Source organism: Ochotona princeps, chromosome 3 (genome assembly GCF_030435755.1).
Source record: "Ochotona princeps isolate mOchPri1 chromosome 3, mOchPri1.hap1, whole genome shotgun sequence".
Classification (NCBI taxonomy): Eukaryota; Metazoa; Chordata; class Mammalia; order Lagomorpha; family Ochotonidae; genus Ochotona; species Ochotona princeps.
In genome coordinates, this window is record NC_080834.1 from 101,882,040 (window position 1) to 101,908,371 (window position 26,332).

General features: G+C 41.2%; 1 protein-coding gene across 2 annotated transcripts in view; it reads left to right on the forward strand.

The window, feature by feature from the left end:
* Positions 1 to 26,332, forward strand: part of MAP3K13 (mitogen-activated protein kinase kinase kinase 13) — a 175,096-nt gene that overhangs the window by 18,734 nt on the left and 130,030 nt on the right. Inside the window, exon 1 of one of the 2 annotated variants that reach the window (XM_058662179.1) lies at positions 11,121 to 11,243. The exons of the other annotated variant lie outside the window; for it this stretch is intronic. The gene's annotated coding sequence lies outside the window, so the exon portion shown is untranslated. Of the gene's footprint in view, positions 1 to 11,120; positions 11,244 to 26,332 lie in introns of those variants that run through there. 2 annotated transcript variants of the gene reach the window in all.

A 26,332-nucleotide genomic window follows, 5' to 3' on the forward strand; every position in this document is an offset into this window, starting at 1 on the left:
TATTAAAAATTCAGGATTGTAATTTTATGTGGAATTAGTATTTCATTTATTAATTTACTTTATTCTTACTGAAAGACAGATGTGACAAGAAACAGTGATCGTGAGGGACTAGTGCTGTGGCATGGTGGGTTAAGCTATTGCTTACAATGCTGGCATCCTATATTGGAGCACTGCTTCTCACTCAGCTCCCTGCTAATGTGCCTGGAAAGACCAAGTGCTTGGGTCCCTGCCACTCACATAGGAGACCCAGATAGAGTTCTGGGCTCTTGTCTTTAGCCTGACTTGGACCTGACTATTGAGACCATCTGGGGAGTGAACCAGTGGATGGAAGATCCCTCTCTGTTTCTCATTCCATGTCTGTCACTAAGCCTTTCAAATAAATAAATCCAAAAAATAAAAGGAAAAGAGAGGAGGGGAGGGGTGGGGAGAAGACATTGTGAAGATAGGCAGGAAGGACAGTGAGTAGGCCTTTAATTCAGTCCTGTAGTTACAGTGATGTTTTGCTAATGGTTTAAGATTTTTTTTCTTTGTAATGTGTGATATTGAGATTTCTGCCACTGTTACGAAATCATCCACTAAGATATTCCCCGGGGAATTTCAGTGCGCTCTCTCTTTCTCTCTCTCTCTCTCTCTCTCTCTACCTTATTTTCTTGGTGTTCCCTCTCACTCCTGCTTGTGTACCCCTCATCTCACCAAATTACAACATTGTGACCTACCCTGAAAACAGCTTTTCAGAGTACCATAGCTCAGGCTGTTCAAATGCCAGGGCCAACCTTGTACTTTCACCTTCTGAGAAGAAGGGGGGAGGTACCGAGAGTGAAACTAGAGGTGTGGCTAGATCAGGGAAATGTTTTGTTTCTACTCGAAGTTGTCCTCACTGGTGCTTATGCCTCTCTGTTGATTTTCAGTGTCTTAGGGTTGTTTCATAACCAACTCAATCTAGGAAGCACAGGTGTCCTGTAAACCTTCTCACAGTAAGTATGAAATAACTGCACTCACTAAAAATAAATACCTTAGAAGTTCTGAAATAAAGCAAAAGCAGTAACTGCTTTATAATTGAAGTTTTAAAGTAGCTATACTAAAACACTTTATATACTTAGAGTCCTGCTTCCATGTAATATATTCACGGTTGGAAAACTTGAAATGAGCCGGTCTTTGACAGCCTGAGTCTGTATGAAGGGTAATTTCTTGTATTGGGTAAAAATATGAAGGTTTTTCTGTGCATAAGTGACCCTAAAAGTATATAATTTCAAAGATATTTAAATTTGTCATTTTCTTCCATGGCCTAAGGAAAAGAGCCTTTAATTTTGTGTAATATTTACTGATTCATCTGAGATCCAGCATTCAGGTTCAAGGTGCGGGGACAGATACTGCTTGGCATTAACATTCTAATGGATCATGTGAAAGTAGTTTCTATTTGAAAGTTTCAGGGAGACAATCCAGAACTGACGGGAATTCCAACAAGGTCACTCACCCATCACAACCTGAAAGACAGAAAAACAAAGCGGAAAAACTACTTCTGTGTAAACATTAACCCCTCTACTTTTAAGTGACTATTTTTTAATGTTTAAGGGAGAGAAAAGCACAGATTTTTAAAATTTCAAAACAAAAGTAACAAATGTAATGAATTTGAAATGTTTCTAATTTTGTGGTTTATTGTATCTCTTCTGGAATGGCAAAATATTCAGAGCTTAGCTAACTGACTTGGTACTATCTAGTCCTAAAATACTGGAGACAGGGACCAGCATGATGACTCAGTGGCTGAATCATTGCCTTGCACACGCCAGAATACCATATGGATGCCAGTCCATATGCCTGCTCCACTTCCCATCCAGCTCCCTGCCTGTGGCCTGAGAAGCCAGTGGAGGATGGCCCAAAACCTTGGGACCCTGCACACATGTGAGAGACCTAGAAGAAGCTCTTGGCTCCTGGCTTAGGATCAGCTCAGGTCCAACTGTTTCTACCACTTGGGAAGTGAACCAATGGATGGAAGTTCTTTCTGTTTGTCTCTACTTATCTCTGCAAATCTGCCTTTCCAACAAGACTAAATAAATCTTTTTTTTAAGAAGTAAATAAAAAATAAACTAAAATACTGGAAACAGAGTAAAAGCACAAATTCTTCACAAAAATTTTTTGCATGTTTTCCTTGGTGGTTCTATGAGTTAAAACATACCAGGTTTTTACTCTTCAAGCTTTATGAACCTGCCCTTAAATGACTTTGACAAACAGATAGGCATTTGACTAAGCCCACATTGCGGGACATACAAGATGAATTGAAGTATTGTTATTTTGTAAATGTCTTTTGTGTAGTCTAAATACACAATGAAATGTTGACTGTTGAGAAAACAGCAAGATCAGCTACTCATCCATTGGCTGGCCTTTTACTCAGTCCCCAAATTTTTAAATCTGTAGTTCATTTAATGTCAACATTTGTACTTAGGGTGCCTTAAAAATGATAGCATTTTTAATCGAGTTTTATTTGTGGTAATTTTGGTAGCTTTCAAATTATTGTGGTTGGAGTGGTATCTTGAGTCTGGAAGGCTGTTAAAGGTTCTGCAAATTTTCTTTCTGCCCCTGTTGTTCAGTGAACCTCATGGTGCTGCAGGGATGGCAGGCATGTTTGCTATCAAAGTCCAAGTCTTTACAAAAAAGATGCCCATTACATATTGAATAAAGATACAAAATACTTACACAGTGTCTGGGAGACTTGTGGAGTAGCTGTATAGAAGTAGCTATGTACTTATAGCTCCATTTAAGAAAGCAGTAGTATCTCCTGTGCCTGTTCTTTGATTCCTTACTTCCCTTGCTCTCTCAAAGGTAGCCAAGGTCTGAGTTTTGTGTCTTTGATTCTGTTGCTTTTCTTGGTTGTAGAGCATACTTGTGTATTCTTAAATGGTGTATTGATTACTTCTGTATGCATTTGAACTTTTTATAAAAATGGAATCATAAGAGGATTCTTAAAAGTGCTTTTGGAAAAAATGGAATAAAGGGTTAAACTTACTTTGCAAAAAAGTTTTGAAATCCATGCATGGTTTTTTTTCATAATACATATTTCCATGAACTTTTTGAAGACCTTGCATATGAACATATATAAAGATTTTTTGCCTTAAGAAACTTTTCATTCCATTTTTTTCATTGTGCTTTTTGAAATATTCTTTTATGTCTTTTTCTGATACTTTCAGAAAACTCAATATTAAGTCTGCATTTGCCCATGTCAATGCGTATAGCTGTTGCGGGGCGCGAGCGAGACATGTCTGGTTTATTAAGGAGTCTTTATTAACCAAGTTTGGTGATAATAGAGTATACTAAAAATAGCAAATCACAATCCATTTGGCAATCCAACCAATTATAATCCAACCAAATATAATCCAAAGAGGAACAAATGGTCATTACCCTAAGTCCATCCTTTAAGCTGAAGACCTATGTCCCAGCTTCCCCAACAATATAAGTTATCCTAAGAGACATGCAATGAATAACCTGGACACACTCACAAAGAACCCGGACACACTTACAAAGCTGCAGACATTCACCTTTTCCTGACTTCTCTGCCCACATTCCACTGCTGCTAGGCTTCACCTCTCCTGGAACTCCTGATAGTACACAAACCAGAAACATTATTATATCCATTGTCCAATCTAAGCAGTACACAGGGACCATGCTCAGGGGATTACCTGTCCTGGGTCAGCCAAGAGTAACGATGCCAGAGTAATGGAAGTACCTGACCAGAAAGAGAGAGAGAGCCCCCGCTTCATGGGCTTTTTAAAGGGGTTTTTGAGGGGAGTGGTTACACAACAATGAAATACCGTCCCCTCTCAGTTGATAGATGAGTCACAGGTGGGCAGAAGCGAATATCTAAGTGTTGTGGGCTAAGGAGTTGATTAGTGTTGGTTGGGATGTGCAGGAACAGGAACTGGGCTTGTAGCTAAAAACACCTAGACTAATTGGATTTGTCTGCATCCAATATCCTGGCTAAATTAGGATGTGGGGAAAGTGGTTGAGGATGGAATTCCATTGCTATTAGGACCCACCTTCAGGACAGAGGGTAGGGGACATAGCCAATTTTCATTTGCCCACTGTCAATGAGTGCTGGCTATCACTGGCTGCACCCCATGACATAGCTATGACTCATATGTTTTCACTATTGTGTAATATGGCATTAGATGAGTATTCTGGAAATTTGTCAGTGAATTAACTGATTGATAGACATTTTGGGCTGTTCTAGCTTTTAGTTGTTATAACCATTGTTTATGTAAGTGTGGGGTTTTTTTTACATATATACAAAAATATCTCTATCGGTGCTTCCCAACTTTTGTTGGCATCCCAAAATTGTTAGGTCATATTTATGTAACACAATTGAGTTGAAAGAATCGTCTTAGGGGCTTCCACTTGACTGCAGAGCCAAGTTCCATACTTGAATATGTCCACTGCATACTGAGGTATGTTGGTACACTGGTTGGTAAGACATGTTCAGGTGCATGCAATCCTGGGGGTTGAATTGCTGGTTGTAGCTACATGCTTCTTCAGCCCTTATGGTTAGTATCAAATGTCATAGTTGTTTTATCCCATTTAAGTATCCTCCAAAGTACCTGTATCCATTCACATTCTCCAAATGCATCTTACAAGTAAAAGGGGATCATTGGGAATGCCACTAGTCTTGTGATTATGAAGATTGCTGTACTCTAGGATGATATCCATTCAGATTTTGTGTTCCCAAAAACATGATTCATTTATGCTATCTTTATAGTTGATTTAATCAGTAAATCTGTCAAAATTACACTAAGGTGATAAATGATAATCTTACGTTCTCCTTTCAAATGATATCAAGCTGGACAGTTTTAGAAAATGCCTGACATAGTATTCCTATGATACCTTTAATAAGCTCTTATATATTATTTGTACTGTTACTGTTTTCTCACACAAGAGTTAAGACCAAGGAGTTACCTAGGAGAAATACTGCCTTACAGCTTTAGGCTGAGGTTACTTAAAATTAGATGGAAAATAGCAGAGAACACAGCTTGCAAGCTCATGCCTAGCCTGCTATATATGGAGATCCAAAATTTAAGTAGTATTTTAGTTTACTTAACAGAGAATTGCAAATAAAACCTGCATTTCCAATTGTATTCTTTTTTTTTTTTTGAAAGATTTTATTGTTATTGGAAAGCCGGATATACAGAGAGGAGGAGAGACAAAGAGGAAGATCTTCCATCCGATGATTCACTCCCCAAGTGAGCCGCAACGGGCCGGTGCGCGCCAATCCGATGCCAGGAACCAGGAACCTCTTCTGGGTCTCCCACGTGGGTGCAGGGTCCCAAAGCTTTGGGCCGTCCTCGAGTGCTTTCCTAGGCTACAAGCAGGGAGCTGGATAGGAAGTGGAGCTGCCGGGATTAGAACCGGCGCCCATATGGGATCCCGGGGCTTTCAAGGCGAGGACTTAGGCCGCTAGGCCATGCCGCCGGGCCCTTGTCTGTATTCTTATACCATGTCTACACCTAAGTCAGAGTTTCAGTTGTTTTTGTGTGTGTTTGAATTATTTTTAGACCATTTAGATTTATGTTGCTGTTAATTTTATGTTGCTATTAATTGTGCTGTGATTGAAATATGCTTCATGAATTACTACTGAGTTTCAAAAAGATTTTTTTTTTTGCTTTATTTGAAAGCAAACAGAAAGATGCACAGGCATCCTCCAAGTATTAATTCAGTCCTCAGATGCCTTTAAGAACTGGGTAGTGGGCCAGGCTGAAGCCAGAGGCCTAGAACCAGGAACTCAATTTAAGTCTCCCAGTTGGTTAGTGGGGACCCAAGGACTTGAGCCATCACTTTCTGCCTACTGTGGCATGCATTAGCAAGAAGCTGTTTCAGAAGCAGAGGAGGGACTTGAATTTAGGCATTCCAACAAGGGATGCAGGAGGCCCAGGCAGTGTCTTACCATTGTGCCTAATTTCCACCTCCACAACTGATTTTACAAGTAACTACCAATTCATGAGACTTGAAATAATTTTTAAAATATCTTGTCATTTTATTATCTAATGATTTTTAACATTTTAACATGTAACATTTGAACATTTTTATGGGTTGCAGTACAATATTTCAACATATATACATGGTATTAGTCTACTAAACCAGGCAGTTAGCCTTTATTTATTGATGCCATAAATTACACTTGGATACAAAATCACCAGTTTATTTATTAACACCTGCATTCTGTGTATATTTGAATATGTGTATTTTTATATGTATGCTTAGGGATGGACAAACCACATTTACATGTAATACATTGCAGCTACATGCATGGACACAGACACACATGCACACAGACACAAATGATCTTTAGAAAGTTCATGGAAAATACATGTGATGTAAAGACTGTGGAGCCCAGCATGATGGCTCAATAGCTAAAATCCTTGCCTTGCACACGCTGTTGTCACATATGGGCACCGATTCATGTCCCGGCTGCTCCACTTCCCATCAAACTCCCTGCTTGTGGCCTGGGAAGGCAGTGGAGGATGGCCCAAGGCCTTTGGACCATATACCCATGTGGAAAACCCAGAAGAAGCTCCTGGATCCTGGTTTCAGCTCAGCTCAGTTTCGGCCATTGCAACTACTTGGGGATTGAACCAGTGCATGGAAAAATCTTTTTGTCTCCTCTCTGTAAATCTACATATCCAATAAAAAAAATCTATACTCCTAATTAAACTGTTAAATATTTCTTAACAATAGGATGCTGAACTCTGCCATTGTCCATGCCTAAAATGTCAGGATACACTTAAATAGCAGAATGATGGACTTAGGGCTGTTTATGAAAGACTGTACTATTGTAATAATGTAGAGGAAATCAGAGGGAAGGGTTTTGGGGAGGGGCAAAAGGAATTCCAGAGACTGGTAACCTGTATCATAGAATAATGTATTATGAATCAATTTCAACATTGTTTGCACCAAAATAAACTTATATTTTAATTCCATTTTCCAAGAAATTTTTTGAGGACTCCATACATGCACACACACACATTTGTGTTTTTGTGTATGTAATACCAGATGGGACTCAGTATATATTCATCACTATTGAAGAGCCTTGATTAATCATCTGGACATAGTTGATATTGACTTCTGTCTAATTGTGTAGCTATAGACATATTGAACTATAGACATATCGAATAAATAATAGATGACTACATAAACAGGACACAATAGGAAAAAGAGTAAATATAGCAAGTGCAATATTTTATTCATTTTTCTTCTTTGAATATGAAATGTTATTATTTGCAATATGAGGCTATAGCTTGTTATTTTTTAAATTATAGACATCCAGATTTTTAATATCCAGCAAACATTTCAACATAGCTGGTCATTTTATAAATGCATCTTAAGTTTATGGGGTGGAAAGTGGATTTGTGGACCTAGAAATAGAAATGTGACTTTCATGTGTTGAAGTCTCACTTCTTTGTCTCAAAAGTTCACATACATTGTATATTCTATATATTTCAATACATTTTCTCCCAAATAAAGCTGATGTAACACAAAGCTCTATTCTGTGGCTTCACTGCCCCTGTTAGAGAAACATGATTATAAATGGAATCCGACCTCCCAAAAGCCTTTCAATTGGAAGTACTTTGTTGTAAGAGAATTTTGACTTCCATGCTGTGGGTTCATTTAGACATTACTTTAGCCTTTATTGAATGGTTTTGCATCCCTTGCTCCTCTTTGTCTTCAAAGAGGCTGCTACCTTAACTCAGGGTCATCTCAGGAGTGCCTGCTTGGTTTGGGTAGGGAGGCAGGCTGTGTTCTATGCTCAGGGGACAAGGAGGACCAGGTTGTTGTAAAGGGGATTGTGAAACTATAATCTCTGCTTTGTGCCTAGACCCATCTGCTGCCAAGTTCACGTGTTCCTTTGTCAATCATATTCTGTCCTTGGGCTGCTAAAACCCTCCCCTGGCATGTTGGTGCCTAACATCCAGTACTTCCCCTGCCTGCCTTTTGGACCACAAGTTTGATCTTCAGTCCCAATGCTTCAGCGCTGCTGGCCTTCTTCCTGTTGATTCTTAGAAACACAAACACATTCTTGCCTCTGAGCCTTTATGTTGGCTGTTCCTCTGCCTGAAACACTGTTCCTTCCATGCAATTCATACTTGGTTCTCATTTCTCTCTCAGCTCAAAATGTTCCTGTTCCTCCATGCATCCTAAATATTGTGTCTCCCTAGGTTATCCTCATCTGTCACTACCCTTTTCACTCCTGAACTTTCCTAGCCTGTTTATTTTCCACATTCCCTCAGCTACATCAGTTCAGGTGTCGGGGAAAAGAGAGGTTTTGTCATGTTGGTTTGTTACTGAAACAGGTGTTTGTGTCGTGACTGCAAAGTACAGTGGGACTGCCAGCCCTGTAAAGTATAGCTAGTATCAGCTGAAGCCCTTTCCACATATCCTAGAACATCCAAGCCCTACCAGATCTCCAGGAATTTTCATGTTTAATTTGTCAGTTTTATTTGTTTGAAGTGGAGAAAGAAAATGAGGTTTTCCATCCACTATTCCCCCCCGCCCTTGCAAATGCCCACAATGGCCAGGAATAGGCCAAGCTCAAGGCTAAAGTCCAACACTGTGTAGGCCATACATGGCAGAGCCCAGATACTGGGGACATCACCTGCTGCTTTCCAGAGCGAGCATTAGCAGGAAGCCACATAAGAAGCAGAGCCAAGATTCACATACAGCCACTCCCATATGATATGTGGGCATCTCAAATGGCAAAGTGGTTCATGTTCTCCAGGTCACTTTTGCCCTGCAGCTTCTTTGTTCCACATCAAACCAGACATGCATCTTGGTCTCTTCCTTGGATCCCTGAAAACTCCTATCTCACACTAACAGTGGACATTTATTGGACACCTACTGTGTTCCAGGTACAGGTCTGAGTGTTTGCATATGTCACTTCAGAACCCTAAGAGGTAGCTGTAACATTTGGTATACACATCCTGGGAAGTGAAGATATATTGCAACATGCATCTCTCCCAATGAAACTGTTAACTATACCTTGACAATATGATACTAGATTTTCTACTGTTGCCTACACCTGGAATGCCATGGTACCCTTAAATAGCAGAATGTTGGACTTGTTTCTTTTGCTGAAGGGCTAAGCTATTGTATTAATATGGGGGAAATGTGGGAGATGATAAAGGAGGGAAGAAGGAAAGGTAGAGGAAGGAATCCCTCTACCTACAAAACCATTGCATGGGAAATAATACTAATTTTAAAAACACCAAAAAAAGAAAAAGACTAGGGACAAAAACAATTGAAAACAAAACAAAGCAAAAAACAGTTTGCTATACAGATGAGGCAGGTGAGGCTCAGAGTGGTTAAGTAACTGGCACGAGATAGCCAACTACTACGAGATAGAACTAGGGGGCCTGGCATGGTAGCCAAGTGGCTAAAGTCCTCGCCTTGACCAGGCTGGAATCCCATATGAGCACTGGTTCTAATCCCGGCAGCCCTGCTTCTCATCCAGCTCCCTGGTTATGGCCTGGGAAAGCAGTCGAGACGGCCCAGAGCCTTAGGACCCTGCACCCATGTGGGAGACCTAGAAGAGGCTCCTGGCTCCTGGCTTCAGATCAGCTCAGCTCCGGCTGTTGTTGCCACTCGGGGAGTAAATCATCGGATGGAAGATCTTCCTCTCTGTCTATCTGACTGTCCAATGAAAATAAAATAATTAATTAATTAAAATAAAAGGACAGAACTAGGATGCACAGTTCAGAAATGGGCATTTATTTGATTTCAACACAGGAAGAAAAAGAATGAGGGTGAAGTCAAATGCCTGGTGTGATGTAGATCATGTGATAAGGAGTCCACCAATAGTATAATGCACCCAAATAGCCACACACTTATTTGTTTTTGTCATTAGATCTCACTTTGGAATGTTCTGTCCAGTCATGGGTATGATAGTTTAAAGGGGACATTTTGAAACTAAACTAACTGTAATACTTCTGTATTGGTGCTACAAATATTGCCACAAACTTTGTGGCTTAAAACAACACAGATAGATTCTACCATAATCCTGTAATCTGAAGTCCACAGTGGGCCTTACTAGGCCAAAACCAAGGTGTCATAAGGCCTGTTCTTTCTTGAAGCTAGAAGAAAACCGTTTCCTTGCCCTTGCGGCTTCAGAGACTACTTCTCTCACTCCAATTGTAGTTTCCTTCCTCCATCTTCAAAGTCACAAGGACTGGTCAAGTCTTCTTGTTGTATCTCACTGACTACAACTGCAGATGTTCACCAAGTTTGAAAGATTTGTGTGATTAGACGAATCCATCCAGGTAATAATCTCTGTATCCCAAGGTTCCCAGAACTGCATCCACATCCTTCTGTCATGTAAGGCTTCGTACTCACTGGCTCAAGGGATGGGGATGTGGACATCTTTGGGAAGGGGGAAGAGGGAAGGGGAGAGTGGGCATCATTCTGTCCAGCGTAGTGCTTACTGCAGAGGATCAACAGGACAGCAAGGAGTCACACTGGATATACAGAATCAGACGAAGAAGAATAAGATGATCCCAAAATGTACGGAATGAGATTACATTTAAAAAGTGATCAGAGCAGGAAGTACATGATAAATGCTTGTTGCTTCAAAGGCTGATGGCATATATTACATTAATTCAGGAGTTCAGAAGGGAAAGCTTGGAGATGTGGAGGGGCGTAAGTCAGCATAACGCTGTCTTGTGGAAAAATGGAATTTGGGACACAAATTCTTGCTTTATATTAGAGTAGCAGATCTTCTGTGTGTCAGAAAGCACTGAGTTTATTGGGAGCTTGGGGTTAATTTTTCTTGCCAAATAAAGAGTTGGGGAGAATGGAGGTGATGGGGGACTATGGTGAAGAAACAACTTTCTGTACAATATGGAAATTCGGGGGAGGAAGGGAAACTTATAACAGACGAAATCTTACATATGGGAATAAAATCCACTCTAAAACCAAAGCCCAGCCCTAAGAGATTATCAGGTTTTTCTGGCTTTCCCTATAATCTTCCTTACATTTGTCTCTTTAAACACATTTAAATTGACCTTTGAGAAGTTGCTGATAAGCAGTTATCAAACACGAGTTAAATTAACAAACCCTCCCACCTTGTTCTGTTGGTGGCAGCTTCCGAGGCCACTGTAAATGTGTATCAGGGTGAACCTGATCCAGAAACAGCCAGGAAGGGAACAAAGTTTAGTCTGTGAGGAAACAGACAGCTGCTAGTAGTTCCGTGCTGTCACGAGTTCGCCTTCATTGTAAGTAGTTTCTTTTTACAAAACTATTATAGTATTTTCGTATAAGAAAAGATTGTAAGACTCATTGCCATCTAAGATGAAATCACATTCCTACCTGACTCTGAATCTTGTGTTCTAGGCTCAGCATTTCACAAGCAGTTTTTTATTCGAAAGGAAAGCCAGAAGGTTTTTGTGTTTTTAGCAAGTGTTTTGCTAAAAACCTGTCCTACTTGAACAAAATGATTTTTAACATCTTGTCTTACTGAAGAGAAAGTGTTTACAGTAAAAAAGTGAAAGTGACTGAATTTGTATCTGGTGACAAGAGATTGTTTCTAAGGAGGGCTCAGATTTCTCCCCAGATTCTTTCCAGTTGCTTGTTGCTTTTCTGCTTTCGTTTAGGTTCATGCTAAATTCATGCTAGCAAATATTGGGTGATCTCAGGTGATTAAACTGGAGGTTTTGATGTTCAAGGAAATGAAATGAATGAGAACAAAGTAGAATTTAGTATGTTGTCACAAAGTGTTGGCATTCTTGGTTTAAGAATGGACTGTATACACAAAGAGGAAAAGGTGGTTTTTGTTTTTATTTTTGTTTTTAAGTTGATGAAAGTGCCAAACAGCCTGAGATATTTCATGCAAGTTTTGGGAAATTTTTTTAAAGCATTTTTGATATCTGTAATGATTTTCCAAATGAAATCTTCAGGGTTATGTATAACGTAAATTTCATATATGAAATGAGAGTTGCTGGAGATCAGCTGTTCTAGCTCTGTCGAGATTAGGATTCTAGGAACTACACGTTGTTACAAACATATTGACAATACTGAGTATAGCTCTGAGAATGTTAAAGTTGTATTTGTTGTTGGAAAGGTGGTTATTTTTCTGTTTTCCCTTCACTGCAGTGTATTTTTAAAAACCTCTTGGGACTTGACAATTTTATAGTTTTGAATAGAAAAGTAAAAGATAATTTGATTAACATATTATGTAAACGTTCTGCAGGCTGGCTCTTCTCCAGGAGCCTTCCAGTCAGCTGGGGCGCTGAGGAGACAGGTTGTTTATGTAGAAGTTCACTGGGCTTCCCCTTTCCTCTATCTTTATTTCCAACCTTAAGAGACAGCAGCCAGCCTGCTGCTAGGGCAGTCCAGACCACAGCACTATAGGTGGGATGCAAGCCCAGCCAGGCCACACTGTCCTAAACAGGCTTCAGGACTGTAACAAAGAAAACCTTTATTGACCCTTTAGAATGCAGAGTCTCAGCCAGCCTGGTCAGGAGTTAACTAACTGCTCCATGTCAGTGGCCTCTGCTGGGCCAGGTTACTTAGCTGTTAGTTCCCAGAGTAGGAGCAGGGAAGAGGCATGGGGTTGGGAGTCCTGGGAAAGAAGACAACATGGTAGGTGACACAGTTGACAAGGAGGCATCTATTTCCTGACCACATTTGAAACACTTCAGTCTTTTAACAACCTGGAAGACCCTATGGATCTGTACTGAGAGAATCTTAGCCAAGTCACTTAAGGTTTTTTTTTTTTTTAAAGCCTCGGTAGCTGCTGTAACATCTGAAGCATGCTCCTGCTTATAGAAGCCCACAGTTCTCGTTTGTGAGCATTGGTTCTACGTTGTTGCCCACCCTTGTTCTTCTCACTCAGTTCCTCCAGCTATATAGATTATTTTGCTTTTTTTTTAAATGATTTTTAAATTTATTTTTATTGGAAAGTCAGATATATATAGAGAAAGATCTTCTGTCATATGGTTCACTCCCCAAGTGACTGCAATAGCTGGAGCTGAGCCAATCTGAAGCCAGGAGCCAGGAGCCTCTTCTAGAACTCCCACGCGGGTGCAGGGTCTCAAGGCTCTAGGCTGTCCTCTACTGCTTTCCCAGGCCACAAGCAGGGAGCTGGATGGGAAGCGGAGGATCTGGAATACAAACTGGCACCCATATAGGAACCTGGTGCATGCAAGGCAAGGATGTTAGCCACTAGGTTACCGTACTGGGCCTATGAATAATTCTTTTTTTTTTTTAAAGATTTATTTATTTTTATTGGAAAGCCGGATATACAGAGAGGAGGAGAGACAGAGAGGAAGATCTTCCGTCCGATGATTCACTCCCCAAGTGAGCCGCAACGGGCCGGTGCGCGCCAATCCGATGCCGGAAACCTGGAACCTCTTCTGGGTCTCCCACGCGGGTGCAGGGTCCCAAAGCTTTGGGCCTTCCTCGACTGCTTCCCCAGGCCACAAGCAGGGAGCTGGATGGGAAGTGGAGCTGCCGGGATTAGAACCGGCGCCCATATGGGATCCCAGGGCATTCAAGGCGAGGACTTTAGCTGCTAGGCCACGCCACCGGGCCCCTATGAATAATTCTTAAAAATGATATCAACATGATTTTTGTATTTTGAAATTTATAATAAAATTTGTTACTTTTTTTGTTTTTATTTACTCGAGAGGCAGAGTGACAGAGAGAGAGAATTTTCCAACCACTGGTTCACTCTCCAAATGCTTGCAACTGCTAAGGGTGGTATAGGCCAAAGCTGGGAGCCAAGAATTCAATCCAAGTCTCCCATGTCCGTGGTAGGGACCCAAGCACTTGAACCATCCTGTGCTGCCTCCCAGGGTGCACTTAGCAGGAACCTGAATTGAAAGTGGAGGTAGGACTCCATCCCAGGCAAACCCATATTCTACATGGGCATATTCTATATGGGTATTCCAAGTGGTGCCTTTATTCACTGCACCACAGTGCCTTCCTTTTGTTAGCATTTTAAAAATAATTTGTATGTTTGAATATGCTTAAAAGCCTATTAGCATCAAATTTGCCGTCTTGACCCTATTTAAGTTTAGTATTAAGTGTATTTGCATTGCTGCACAACAGATTTCTAGAACTTCCCTGTTTTACAAAACTGAAGTAATAACCTCTACTTTGCACTTCCCCAGCCCAGGCTACTAGTTTTCCACTTTCTGTTTCTATAAATTTGCTTTCTTTTGTGCCTCTGATAAGTAGATTCAGTCAGGGTTTGTCTTTTTGTGACTGTCCTTGCTCCTCCAAGTCACAGCATTATGACAGGATTTCCTTTTAGGTGGTTATTATTCCATTGTATGTATAAGTCACGCTTCATCTACCCATTCTTCCATGGATGTATTTTGGGTTGATTCCATCTCTTGCCTATGATGAACAGTGTTTCTAAGAAGAGGATTTGTATGGATAGCTCTTTGAGATCCTGCTTTCAAGTCTTTTGGGTATATACTCCTAAGTCGCATTGCTGGATCACTTGGTAATTCTACTTTTAATTTTGGGGGAAAATTGATGTACTTTTTTCCTGTAATGGTGGCACCATTTGAGCATAGTTTTAACTTGTATTTGTCTTATTATTAGAGAAGTTGAGGATTTTATGTTAAAAAAAATGTTGTTTTTTCTTTGAACTGCTTATATTCTTTGTCCTGAATGAAAAAAAATTTTTTTTCATTACCTTGTTAACATTATTTTGTTCTTTTGCCTCTGAGTGTTCCAAATTTATGAGCTGGTGGTCACAGGTACTGAGTAAGATTGCCTGGGTTTGAATTGAAAACCTGTTGATTACAGTGCCATATTGATCAGGCAGATTACACAGCCTCATTTTTTTTTTATCTATTAAGTATGATGTTGAGTTCAAGATTAAATGAAATGCATGACTGTGGCATAGTGGGTAAAGCTAGCACCTATGACACCAGAATCCAATATGGGTACCGGTTCACATTCCTGCTGCTCCACTTTCAACACAGCTCCCTGCTAATGACCCAGGAAAGTAACAGATGGTTGTGTAAGTCCTTGATCCCTATGACCTACGTGGGAGACCTTGGTGAAGCTCCTGGCTCCTGGCTCCTGGCTTTGTCTTGGCCCAGCCCAGCCATTGTGACCATCTGGGGAGTACACCCAGCAAATGGAAGATATCTTTGTCTCTGTGTATGTGTGTATGTATAACTCTTTCAAATATTTTTTTTGAGATTAAAATAGATGATATGTTCATTTTATAGTATAGGATCATATAAGTATTTTTACTTTTGAAACAAATGAAAGTTTAGAATTCAGAAAGTAAAATTGTCATTGTTCACACATGCCATTCTTCTGTATATTAAAAACTATGGACTTAGAATGTGGAGACAATGGTCTTATCCACTTTCCTGTAGCCCTTGACCCTTTGAGCCCTAATCAACTATGTAAAGATCATCAAAAAGTGATCTATGGACTTTAATTTTATTTGTTTTTTTTTCATGGTACTTTTAAAGTTTTAAAAATTAACTTATTTATTTCATGATACAGTTCAAAGGCTCTGGGGTTTTCCCAAATAATTTCCCTTATTTTATTACAATAATGTAGTCCTTCAGAAAGCAGTCATAACAGTGATGTTGTAGGTATGGAGAATGGCAGGTCCCACATCCTATTTTCAAAATAAATTTAACAGTTTAATTGGCAGGCCTTCTTTGATTTGGAAGTAGGGATACATACTGCATTGTATCTTCTCATCTCTGTATGATAGTCTCTATTACACAGTTCCCGTACTACATCCATGTTTACCTGTATATCTATTGATCTTGTATTTTGCTTAGAGATAAGCAAGGGGGCAAGTTACATTCAGTATAAAACTCGTAATTAATCTGAAGTTAGAAAAATTAAAAGTGAAAATATCACTATTTAAAATATCAAATACAAGGCCAGGCACGGTAGTCTAGTGGCTAAAGTCCTCACGTTGCAGACGCCAGGATCCCATATGGGTACCAGTTCATGTCCTGGTGGCCCCACTTCCCTTCCAACTCCCTTCTTGTAGCCTGGGAAAGCAGTGGAGGATGGTCCAAAGCCTTGGGACCCTGCACCCATGTGGGAAACCTGGAAGAAGAAGCTCCTGGCCCTTGGCTTCAGCTCAGCTCAGCTCTGGCCGTTGTGGCCACGTGGGGAGTGAATCAACGGACAGAAGATCTTGCTTTCTGTCTCTGCTCTTCTCTGTAAATCTGACTTTCTAATAAAAATAATCTTTAAAAATATACATATAATAAATATAAGGGCCTGGCACAATGGCTCAGTGACTAAATCCTTGCTCATATCTACTGGGATTGCATACAGGTACTGGTTCATGTCTCAGCTGCTCCACTTCCCATTCAGCTTCCTGTTTGTGGCCTGGGAAAGCAGTGGAGGATGCTCCAAAGCATTGGTACTCTGCACCCACATGGGAGACCAGGAGGAAGTTTCTGACTCCTGGTTCCTGGTTTCGGATCCTCTCAACTCTAGCCATTGTGGCCATTTGGGCAGTGAACCAATAGATGGAATATCTTTCTCTCTTGTGTCTCCCTCTCTCTGTAAATCTGCTTTTCCAATAAAAATAAAGTTTTAAAATCAGTATCAAATACATAGGAATACATCTTCAAAAATATCATAAAGTCTCTGAAATAAAAAATATATTAGGGGCAGACAGTTGACCTAAGAATTAAGACACCCAAATCCCATATCAGAGTACCTGGGCTCAAACCTTTACTGGGACATAACTCTAGGCTCTGGCTAATGCACACCCTGGAAGGCAGTGGTGATAGCTCAAGTAATTGGATTTATGCTACCTAGATAGGAGACCCAAATTGATCTCCCAGCTTCTCAGCCCAGGCCAGTGTGACCATTTGGGTAGGGAACCAGTGAATGGGAACTCTGTTCACTCTGTGTGTGTGTGTGTGTGTGTATGTTCCTCCCAAATAAACAAATAATGTTTTTTGAAAAAGTTCAGTATATACAGCAAGATAATGGCTTATAAAACTAAAAATTGTAACAAGCGTTTATCCTCGCTGTTATGATGCCTGTATCCCACATCACAGGAACTAGATTCAATTCCTGACTTCAGCTCTTGACACTAGCTTCTCACTAGTGTAGAACTTGGGAAGCAAGAGTGATGGCTTGTACAACTGGTCTCTTGCCACCCATGTGGAAGTCTTGGATTGTGTTTGTGATTCTCAGCTTCATCTTGGTCACTGCAATTAGGAAGTGAAGGAGCAGATAGGAACCCTCTGTTTCTGTTTGTCTCTCAAAAGCAAGGAGCGGAGGAAGGATGGATAGAATGGAGGAGAGGGAAAGGAAGAAAGAAATTGAAAATTAAAAATGAGTTTATCAGATAGGCATTTGCTGCCATGGTTTGGGGCCTGGCATGATAGCCTAGTGGCTGAATCCTCACCTTGCATGCACCAGAATTGCATATGGGCACCAGTTTGTGTCCTGGCTGCTCCACTTCCCATCCACCTCACTGCTTGTGGCCTGGGAAGGCAGTTGAGGATGACCCAAGGCCTTGGAACCCTGTACCCACATGGGAGACCCAGAAGAAGCTGCGGGCTCCCCGTGGCTTAGGATTAGCTCAGCTTCAGCTGTTGTGGCCACTTGGGAGTAAACCAGCAGATGAAGATCTTTCTGTCTCTCCTTCTCTTTGTAAATCTGCCTTTCCAATGAAAATAAATAAATCTTAAAAAAAAAAAAAAAAAGAAAGAAAAGACCCTGCTTTGGATGTCCCATCCCATATTGGAATACCTGGATGCAAATCCCAATTCCACTTTCAATTCCAACCTTTTGTCGGTGGAAATCCTGGAAAGCAATGGTGGTGACTCAAGTGGTTGGGTCCCTGTCACCTGTGTGTTTTTTATGAACTTTTGAAGTCCCCTAGTGCTTGTTCTGACTGCGGTATGCTTCCCTCTCACTGTCTGATAAACTCTAGGTTGTTAACCCTTTGTCTCTGATTGCTCAACTCCTACAGTTCTTTTAGTTCCTGATTGCCTGAAACCCTTTGGACTTTATGCATTCTTGGTTTCTGTTGTGTGCTTGATCTCTGGTTCATAGTTCACTGACTTAATCAAATTCCTCTGCCTGCTCTTGTTGACTACGAACAGAAGTTTTATGGAATATGAGTTATCACATAGGGAGCTGGGGAGGAAGCAGAAAAGAAAGTAGAAAGAAATTGAAGCCAAACTTAACCTTAACCTCAGTTCGGTCTAAGGCTCATCCTGTTCATGGACAAAATTTAGAAAAGAAGTACAAATTGAAGTGTTTCTTTGGTACAGTGGTTAAGACACTGACGTATCAGCATCCAATATGAGAATGTCCGGGCTTGAGTCCTGTCTCCGCTTCTAGTTCCAGTGGCCTGCTAGTATGTACCCTGGGGCAGCAGGTGATGTCTCTAGTGCTTCAGTCCCAGCCACTATGTGGGAGACAGCTGGAGTTCTCTCTGTCCTACTGGCTTCTCTCTGTCCCAGTCCTGGGCTATTGCAGGCTTTTGGAGGACAAAGTCAGCAGACGGAAGGGCCTTCTTTATCTCTGTCTCTCTGCCTTTCAAATAAATAAACAAAATTTAATTTTTAAAAAAACGTACTTATTTTTATTGGGAGGCGGATTTTGCAGAGAGAAGAGAAACAAAAAGAGATCTTCCATCCACTGGCTCATTCCCTAAAAGACCACAATGACCAGAGATAAGCTACTCCAAAGCCAGAAACTGGGAGCCAGGAGCCTCCATCAGATCTACCTTGTGGGTGCAGGGTCCCAAGGCTTTGGGCCATCCTCCACTGCTTTCCTAGGCCACAGGCAGAGAACTGGATCAGAAGTAGAGGAATGAGGACACAAACCAGCACCCATAAAGGACGCCGATGCCACAGAGCAAAAACAGTCTCTGATACCAGAAACAAGATAAAAAGAGATAGGACAGATTGAGAAAATATTCCTATATCTCTAGGTTGTACTTTAAAAAAAAGATTTATCTATCTGTTTGTAAGACAGAATGAGAGAGCCCAGAAGAGAAATGTTCCATCTCCTGATGTACTTCCCAAGTGCTTGCAACAGCTGGAACCAGACCAAGCTGAAACCAAGAGACCAGAACTCTCATGTGGGTAGCTTGGAACATCATCCCAGGTACCCTAGTTGGAAGCTGGTTAGGAAGTGTAGCCAGGATGCAAACCCGCACTCAAACCAGGAATGTCTATAGGCCAAGCAGTAGCTTCATGGTCTGGACCACAATACCTACATCCAGTAGTATTTTTTCTTTTTATTTTTTAGATTTATGTATTAATTTATTTGAAAGTTGCAGTTACAGACAGAGAGGGAAAAGTGGAAAGACACACAGAGAGAGTTCTCTCCAAGTGGCTGCAATAGCCAGATCCTTCACAGTGCTTGGTGACACACTTCATCAAAAAAAGGGGGGCGGTGGGAGGGGGAGAGGGGCAAGAGAAACAGCTGGCCAAACAAGTAGAGGTAGGATGACAACACAGATAATTAAAAAAAAAAAACAATTTTAGATTAGAACTAAAAAAAAATTTTTTTTACCTGTATTAAAAATAAGATAACCAGTTAAAAGAAGTACTTTGAAAGCACCTAGAGAGTGTGGGGGTCAAACAGAAAGGTGCTTATATAACTCTAATACTTACTAACCTGGAAATGGTTGCTGAGACGAACTGCACCTCTTTTCTAGCAACTCAGCCCTTGTTATGCTCAGAGTAATGAGTTTAAGAACTCCCGGACCTCAGTTCTGTTGCATCTTCCAATTATCCTCCCAGTTTGCAGAGTTTAATAATGGGGCAAAAGGGGTATGGCACACAATTACAATCAAGTGTCTAAGAAACTACAAACTTGCCTCACTAAAATTATCTAAAGTTATTAGGGAAATGACAAGCCAGGGAGCCAACTTTAAAAAAAGCATTAAAAAGAAAATCACTGGGCCGGGTGGCGTGGCCTAGCGGCTAAAGTCCTCACCTTGCATGCCGGGATCCCATACAGGCGCTGGTTCTAATCCCGGCAGCTCCACTTCCCATCCAGCTCCCTGCTTGTGGCCTGGGAAAGCAGTCAAGGATGACCCAAGGCTTTGGGATCCTGCACCCGTGTAGGAGAGTTGGAGGAAGTTCCTGGCTCCTGGCTCTGGATCAGCGCAGCACCGGCCGTTGTGGCTCACTTGGGGAGTGAATCATCGGGTGAAGATCTGCCTCTCTGTCTCTCCTCCTCTCTGTATATTTGCCTTTCCAATAAAGGTGAATAAATCTTAAAAAAAAAAAAAAGAGCCATGCACCATAAAGGCAATTTTATGTGTGTTAACTTAAAAAGTTTTCAGCTTGTTTAAAGCAAAAATATTAGTGTATAATAGAATTAAGGCACATGAAGAAATGAAACATAAAGTAATATCACCAAAGGTAGAAATTAAATGGCATAATAATTTAATACAGAATGTTGTAAGTTACAGTTATATAATGTTCTTTCTAAACTAGTTGTTTTCAAAGTGTGTTTTACAGTCCAGCAGAGTCAACATTACTTAAGATTTTTGTTAGAGATAAAATTCTTTTTTTTTTTTTTAAAGATTTATTCATTTTATTACAGCCAGATATACAGAGAGGAGGAGAGACAGAGAGGAAGATCTTCCGTCCGATGATTCACTCCCCAAGTGAGCCGCAACGGGCCGATGCGTGCCAATCCGATGCCGGGAACCAGGAACCTCTTCTGGGTCTCCCACGCGGGTGCAGGGTCCCAAAGCATTGGGCCGTCCTCGACTGCTTTCCCAGGCCACAAGCAGGGAGCTGGATGGGAAGTGGAGCTGCTGGGATTAGAACCGGCGCCCAGATGGGATCCCGGGGCTTTCAAGGCGAGGACTTTAGGCGCTAGGCTACGCCACCGGGCCCTAGAGATAAAATTCTTGGGCCCTACTTCCAGACTAACTGAAGCAGAAACTGGGGGTATGGCATGACAATATGTCTTTGTGATTCTGATGCATGCTAAAATGTAAGAACCACTGATGTAGAGCAGGTAAAAGGCCAGATAACAAATATTTTAGGCTCTCTGGGTCGTATGTTGTCTGTAGCAACTACTAATCCTGCCACTATAGTATAAAAGCAGCCATTGGCAAGACATAAGTGAGAGGCTGTGTTCTTCTTTTAAAAACAGCTAGCTAGATTTGGCCCATGGGCTAAAATTTGTCTGTCTCTGCTTGCCAGTAACTATAGTACACATGCACGCACTCATGCGCAGCTAAACTGCTAAAAAGGGAGAGGGGGAGAATGAAAATATTTTAAAATATGGAGTCTACACATAGTATAGTAGTGTAAGACTGCAACAATCTTGCAAGCTAAAGCCATGGAAAATACTTTCAAGAATCAATGAGGAAAATTAGTATTGTTTTATGAAATTTTTTTTAGTCAAAGCAGTTTAGAGAGGAGTTGGGAAAATGTATTGATTAGAAAGGTGAACAATGGAATTTTCTAGAGGTGATAGAAATTTTTCTAGGTCTTGATTTTAGGTGGTAGTTATAAAAATGTGTAGAATTGTCAGTACTCATACTGAAAGCTTGAGATTGCATATTTTGGGTTTTTATAATTATATGTCAGGCTTTTTTTTAAAGAGTTGCTTTATTTTTATTTGAAAGTCAGATATACAGAGAGGAGGAGAGACAGAGAGAAAGATCTTCCAACTGCTGGTTCACTCCCCAAGTGAGCACAATGGCTGGAGCTGAGCCAGTCCGAAGCCAGGAGCCTCTTCTGGGTCTCCCACGTGGGTGCAGGATCTGAAGGCTCTGGGCCATCCTCGACTGCTTTCCCAGGTCACAAGCAAGGAGCTAGATGGGAAGTGGGGCCACTGTTATACGAACCAGCATCTGTATGGGATCCTAGCACATACAAGGCAAGAACTTTAGCCGCTAGGCTACTGCACCCAGCCCCAGGCTTTTTTTTTTAAGTATGAAATAAAAGTGTGACACCTGAAGTTCACATGAGATGATATAGTTTACACAGATGGAACCTAATGTAAATTACAGGGTACCTTTTCAAGAAAGAAGGGTGATAAGGCACTCTTGGAAGAGGCAACAACAAGATCGTGTAGCCTAGTAGGCTGGGAGAAGGCTCAGTTTTACTAGAGCCTTGGGTGGACAAAAGGGGAGTGGTAGGGAGTGAGGGCAGAGAAGTAGAGTTGTATCAGGAACAGCTTTATGTGCCAGGTTGAAGAGTTTGTACTTTATCCTGGGGATTATGAGGATCAAGCCCTGTACATATTTTGGAGCTTAGGTGTGTGTCCTCTCCCCTTCTTATAAGGATGTCGTCAGTCATTGCACTTGGGACCCAACTGACTCAGTATTTCATATTTAACTAATTCTATCTCCAAGTCCCCTACCTCCAAATCAGATCACATTCTGAGGTTCTATGTGGAAACTGATTTCAGAGAATATTCAGCTCACTGTAAAAACTTCAACAGCAGGAACAGGTGCTGTGGTATATAGGTAAAGCTGCTGCCTGCAACACCAGCATCCCACATGAGTGCCGGTTCCTGTCCTGACTGCTCAGCTTCCAATCCAGCTCCCTGAAAATGGCTGGGGAAAAGTAGTGGAAGAGGGCACGAGTGCTTGGGCCCTTGCCACCCATGCTAGAGACTCAGATTTTCTCTCTCTCTCTCTCTCTCTTTCTCTGACTTTCACACGAATAATAATAATATAAAAATATTTGAAAACACACACATAATAGTGTTCTCTCAAGTGAGTGTCCACCAGAACCTCAGAACATGACTTTATTTGGAAGTAGCTTTTTTTGTAGATATAATTCTTTACTGTGAGTCCTTACTCGGTAGGGAAGGCCCTAAATCCAGTGACCAGTGCTCTTATAAAAACAGGAGAGAACGCACAGGAGTAGAAATAAGGAAGAAGCTCATGCGAAGAGAGACAGGGCCAGAGATGGGGGGAGGCAGCTATAAGCCAAGGAGTGTGAAGGATTTCAAGGAACCTCCGGACGCTAAAAGAGGCAAGGCAGGAGTCTTCCCCAGTGCCTTCAGGGGGACCATGGACATGCTGATAAACTTGGTTTTTAGAACTCTAGCCTCTAGAATTGTGAAAGAAAGCATTTCTGTTGTTTTAAATCACCATGTTTTTGGTTAGTGCCACAGCATTCCTAAGAAATCAATGCAGTGCTTAGCCCACATTCTGCTGACTGTGTGAGACCCACTATAGTGGTTGCAGGATAAGTCTGCAAATTCTTTTGTTTTTATCTTGAAAGGATAAAGTTTAATTCCCTCCCCCTTGAGTGTGTACTGGATCTTAATAACTTGCTTCTGATGAATGGAATAAAGAGGAAGCCAGGTATGCAGCTTTGGATACCAGGTCAGGGTTGGCAAACTATAGTTCACAGGCTGCCTATTGTATTGAAACTTTATTCAAGCTTTATTGAAACATACCATGCCTGCTTGCTTCTGTGTTGTATGTGCTGTTTATGCACTGCAACAGCTGAGGTGACTAATCACAACAGAGCCTATGTGGCATGTACCGTAAGATACTCTGAGAAAAAGCGTGTCAGTCTCTGAACTGGGTCAGCCAAAGGAAGGAGGAGTTTATTTGCTATTAATAACATGCTCTTGAGGAAACCAGTTCCTTGGTCATGAGGATACTCAGATGGCCCATGTGACAGGCAACCAGGACTACTGCAAACAGCAAGCAAGGAACCAGGCTTCCTGTAGCTAGCCATGTGAGGCAACAATCTTTAGAATAGTTCCTCAAGCCCTAGTCAAGGCTTCAGATAGCTGCACCTTGGTCTCCAGCTTGACTGCAACTTCGTGAGAGACCTTGATCCAGAACCACGCACCTAAGCTGCTCTCAGAGTCCTGATGCCAAGAAACAGTATGAGACAATACATGTGTATCTGTTGTTGTGAGCTGTTAAGTTTGGGACATTCGTTTTGATGCAATATGCAACTCATATCCTCAATGCTCCCTTCCTCCCCAAGCCACTGTCTGCAGGTCTCAGTGCAACTGGCCAGCTGTTCTAGCTGTTTTATCTGTACCACAGGCTTTTGCTACATTAGAAAGATTCTGGGAAGTGAGAACTTTCGATAAAGGAATAGCAGGGCAATATAGATAAGTCTTTCGGAAAGAAGACAGGACCTGTACCTTTTAAGTTTTTCACATTTTTACTATCTAGTATAATACCATGAATGATGCTTGTCTCTTAAAGTTCACAAATCATACTCACTGGACTCACCAGGCAAGATGTTTGCCCTGTTGTATTACCATTATTTATATGATGGGAAGTATTCACATATGCCATTATATTTATTAAGTGCACCTCAATGAGCTTCTTGGATGTTTTCTAAATAAATGTAAACCAAACTCTCTAGTGGGTATGGAGTCAAGTTTTGTGGTGCATTAGTTTATACATTTATCTGTACAACAGCATATATATTGTGGACTCAGTAACTTAACACATAGTGACTGAGCTTGGCTGACTGTGTCCTCTGCTTAGGGGTCTTACACGGTTTCTATCCAGTTGTTAGCCAGAGCTGGGTTTCTTGCCTGGAGCTCAATTGGGGAGCCCTGGGAGTTGTTGACAGTATTCAGTTCCTTGTGGTTCTTGAACTAAGAGCTTTAGTTTGTCCTGGTGTTTTGTTTTGTTTTGTTTTTCTTTGCTTTTTTGCCCATTGGCCTGAGTCGGCTCTCAACTCATTAAAGCCACCCACACTTCCTTGTCATGTGGAGTTCCCCAGTGTAGCTACTTGTTTCCTTATAGCTGTTAAGGAGGCAGAGAGAGGCTGAGAGAATCCAGATAAGCGCTGTAGTTGCATATTGCACAATCATATCAATTAGGTGCTTGTAATCACATGCATTGTGGCAGCTTTACTCTGTTGATTAGAAGCAACTCCTGCGGACACTCAAGGGGAAGGGATCGTATAAGAATGTGAGCATAGGGAGGTGAGCACTTGAGGGCCACTGGAAACAGTGTGCCTGACACTTCTAGTCTAGAATAATACCCTCCTTTAGATGCTTTCTGTACTAAAGACAGTATAGTGTCTTCTTTTTATTTGTTTTTCTCCTTTATGCTGCTCATGGGTGATTCTCCCACTGAAGGGTGTTGTTTAATGAATAGAAATGATATGATAAAAAGCTGGCAGGCAAAATATATACCTAATCCCACAATACAACCTTTAAACCAGACTGTACTGCAGCTTGAAACACCTAGGCATGCAGCTAGCAGGACTGATATAAGCGGTGGTTTCCTACGTTAAGGAGCCTGCAGTGGTACTGTCCCCAGTAGCATTTTGGGAGCTCATTTCCCAAATTCAAAGCTACGCTGTAAACATTTCTATTATTTGTTCCTGTAGATCCTGCATCTGCCTTCCTGTATGATGTATGTGCATTTGTTCATTCAGTAGACCACTACTGAATGCTTCCTTTACGAGGCCCTGTGCTGTATGTTCCTTGGTTTTAAAGGTTTACAGTCTATGTCACTGGGAAAAGTGCTACCATCTATTAGCTGTACCTGCTGTGGCTATTGGGACAGGAGGAGAGGCATGTGTGTCTAGTATCTGCTAACCCTGAAATTAGTGTTTTTATAAGAAATTTGGTGCTAAAAGACAGAAGTAAGAGTAGATAAATCAGAAGGAAATTTTGAAAAGGAGAAACATGGCCATGTTTACAAAGAAGCAACCCAGCCATTAAAAAGACACTGAAGATGTGACATGCTTCTGTTTATTGTGCCAGGTGCTCAGCTGCACAGTTGTCTTTCCCTTCTCTTTATTTAGCCTTTCTCCACTTATTTCTCAAACATTGTGTCACACTCCCCTACTATGTAAGATACACATCAGTAGATACCAAAGTGGCCAAACTGAACATGTTCCTGACCCTTTTCTCTCCTGTCTGGTCCAGCCAGGAAACATGAGCATGATTAGAAGCAACTCCATAATCACTCCCTCCATTCTTAACTTCCCATACTTCCACTTCCGTCTATCAACTTTTGGCCCTTCTTCTTTTGACTATGCCCAATGTAGAATATATTCCTACTCAGGTTTTCTGCCACCATTGTTGGTTGCTTTGCAGTGGCACTTAAGCTCTCAAGCTTAGTGACCTTTAATTCATTCGTAACTCTGAGTTTCCCATGGTGACTATTCAAGTCTGTCCTTCTCCCTGCAATGCCAACTCTATTATCCTTCCCTTTCTCCAGGTGACCATGCCTCCTATAAGGATATTGTAAATGGGATTTAACATCTTCCTGTGTATTCATCTCTAATCCTAGTCATCTGAACTTTTCTATTCCCTTGCAAAATTATATATATAATATGTGTGTATATATGTACAATGTATATACAATGAATATGTATACAATAAATACAAAATATATATGCAAAATATA